This window comes from Echinops telfairi, unplaced genomic scaffold (assembly GCF_000313985.2).
Source record: "Echinops telfairi isolate 266 unplaced genomic scaffold, ASM31398v2 ScPeMD7_7469;HRSCAF=8507_1, whole genome shotgun sequence".
In the NCBI taxonomy this organism is placed as follows: Eukaryota; Metazoa; Chordata; class Mammalia; order Afrosoricida; family Tenrecidae; genus Echinops; species Echinops telfairi.
Window position 1 is genome coordinate 126361044 of NW_022111373.1, and position 3636 is coordinate 126364679.

A 3636-nucleotide genomic window follows, 5' to 3' on the forward strand; every position below is an offset into this window, starting at 1 on the left:
TTAGATACTTCTCACACCCAGATTCTTCATGATAGAACTTAAACAATCCTAGTTATTTAGCATATTAAATTTTAATATATTACTATGTATACTTATATTGCGACTATAATGCATAGCTATATGCAACAATTTATAATATTTACTGAATTAAGTATTTTTAACTTAAAAATGATACCTAGTGATGTGGGCATTAAATGCTAGCTTGGCAGTCATCTATTGATAGCTTCTGGAATCTACAGAAAAGGCAACAGGAGATCGAGGAGATGCAAGGTCTAGCTCTGACAGAAGGCTAAGGACAAAAGAACAAAAGACTGTTCAACTCTCTTCACTCTCTCTCTTACACAAAATTGCATATGACACCAAGGACTTGTGATCAACCACTGTGTCAATCGTCACCTTGAGAATCTTCCTCTCTCTTTTTGGCTCTTCTACACTACCAGGGATGTTCTTTTCCAGGGAGTGTTCTATTCACATAGTACATCTTAAATGTATGAAACGAGTTGTATCATCCTACCCTCCAAATACCTTTCTGGCTGTACTTTTTCCAAGACAGCTTTATTTGTTCATTTTGCAGCCCGTGGTGATTTCAATGTTCTTTGTCACCATAATACAAATGCATCCACTCTTCTTCATTCCCTCTTATGCAATATTCAGCTTTCAAATGCATTACAGAAATTTAAAAATATCAGGGCTTGGTTTAGACACACTTTATTCCTCATGCGACACCCTTGTCCTTTAATACCTTAAAGAGTTCTTGGGCATAATTTAATTTCTTGACTGCTGTTCCATGATCTTTGATTGTGGAAATAAGCAACATGAAATGTTGGCCAACATCAATCATTTATCCATTTATCATGATGTTACTTATTGATCGAGTTGTAAAGATTTTGATTTTATTTACACTGAGTCTTACTTCATATTGAAAACTGCAGTCCTTGATCGTCATAAAAAATGTGAGCAATAAAATACACCTAATAATGCATATAACAACTCCTTGAATTAGACTACTAAAATTATAGCCATTTTACAAATAAAAAAAAATTGAACTGTAGAGATATAACCCACCCAAATCTACCCAGGTATGACATAGGAGAGAAAAAACACTGAAATATGCAAAGCCTTGATCCGCAGAGTTATTGAAGTAAAGTGGTTTTATTTTGTACAAATATATTTACCATTGATCTGAATTAAATTATTATCAATTATTTTGCATGATACAATTTCTAGAGCGAATACTGGATAGATAATTCTTACAGTGTATTTTAAAAAATCAATAGAAAACATTAAAATGATACATTAAACTAATTTTTAATAATACACATGTATTGATTAACAACAGGGAAAATAGTGGACATATATAGGACCCAAATATTAAAATAACAAATAGAAATCAAATAGTAATAATAATAAAAAGCCTACAGAATAAAATACCTAAACCCAAATCATTACCATCAAGTAGATGCTGACTCATGGCAAACCTATAGAATAAGGTAGAACTGCCCCCTGTGAGTTTCTGAGATTGGCGCCATCTACTGGAGTAGAAAACCCATACAAATCCTACAGGACAGCTGGTGGTCTAGCATTGCCGATCTATGGTTAGCAGCTCAAGGCACAGCCACGGTGGCAGCACGGCTCCTACAGAATAAAAAGTTAAGAGAAAAGTTAGAAGTTGTAAAACGTGTTGTGATAGTTCAGTATTTGTGTTCAAATTAATTGGGTCAGAATTCTCAGTGGTTTGGCAGTTACCCTTAGTTACTTCTCAATCACTTGACTTAAAGTAATGTAATCACAGACAATTGTTTGTAAGCCTCCATGATGAGATAAGAATAGGAGAGAATGCAACATCTTTACTAAGGCAATAGACATTATACAAATTAAAGAAAATTTTCTCTGGCCTCCTTCCAACAGAAAACTGCTGTGGGAAAGCCTGCTTTGTCCCTTGCTGGGTCTGGATCCCGCATTTGGCTCATTTATCTCTGTCTCTTAAACTTTGACCCAGTGATCTCTTTTATTGCCTGCTGCTCTGGAAGCCATCAGTGACCCACAATGTGACCCGTGGATGTTGCATTAATTCACCTGTGTAGTCACAAACCTGACCTTCTGACATTGGACTCACTTGTCTCTTCATTCAGCAGCCACGATCTTCCTGCTGATCGTGGGCATAACAGTCCCCACAGGTAGTTGAGTCAGAAACTTTCAACTTAATTTCTGACCCATGAATTTGGAGCTACATGTACTTTACTTGGAGCTGCCCACTTCTACAACCATGTGAGCCATTTTAAAAAATACATAAATGTTTCTCTGTACATAACCATCATTGAATTTGCTTTTCTACATTGACCAGCCTAAGACACCTGAATAAGTAGTAAGAAAGATATGTATTTAGTCTGAAGATACAGCTTAGAATCAAAAACCCTAATACGTTGAAAATAAAAGGATGAAACAACTATAGCCATCAAATTGTAATCACAATAGTTTTATAGTTATTATATTGCCATACAAAAATCGGTTGTATATAAAATTAATTCTACACAAGATATATTTTGTTGGTGGAGGGAGAATCGGGGTGGGGAGAAACTGAGTTGATGGCATGGGGGGAACAGGGCACTAACCCACCCAGGGGCAGAGTATTGGTTGGAATGTGCATACAGAACTGGAATGTACATACAGACCCCACCATGACATGCCAAACCAGGAGGGCAACGTAACGCATGGAGAGATCCACAGAAAGACTGGGCCATACACCCGGCCCTAAACAGAATCAGCCCAACCCCCACCATGGAAGGGAGTAACACAGAAAATGAAAATAGATCATCTGGTGTGGAAAAGGAACTGACCTACCACACCACACCCAGAAGGAAGTCGAAGCAAGTGAAGGGGGAGGAAGGGAGTGGAGCACACCTGGGCCCACCAAGCTCAGAGGATGATAGCCCGGCTCAGAGCATCCAATGCACAGAGAGGACCATATGGGCCAGCCCCACTGCAAGATGTTACATCCTGCACTGACCCATGACCCTACACAGGACAGCACCGGATGGCAGTGTAGGATGTGTGACTGAGCCGACCTCACCACACTGAGGCAAAACAATGGGGGCGAGTGGTTGAGTGGTGGGGGAAGCAGAGCAAGGAGGTCCCGGGGGAGTGTAAAGGACGGACTTTGAGGCCAGGACATGGCACCCCATCAGACTCGTCTGGAAAACACTCCTAAAAGTCAACAAACAGACCTTGAACTGTTAACAGGCTTTTCTTTCTTTCTTTTTTCTTTTTTTAATCTTCTTTTACATTTTGTATGTCAGTGGCTTTTTTGTTTGTTAGTTTGTCAGTGTTGCTGCTGTCATCCCCATATTCTTATGTGCCTCTTTGTTTGGTGCTGTGGAAGCCATCAGCAATTTTATGCACATATTATTATCTCTGCATGTCCATCTATATAAGATAGGCTGGATAAACAATGTGAAACATGGGAGTGTGGGAGGTGGGGGAATGGAGGAGGTGTTGGCCAACCCAGGGACAAGGGAACAACAATGGGTGGTTCAAAACCAGTGGAGGGGAGCAGATGGGAGGACTGGTAGGGAGTGACCAAGGGCAATGTAACTGAGAGGAATTACTGAAACTAGAATGAAGGCTGAACATGGTAGT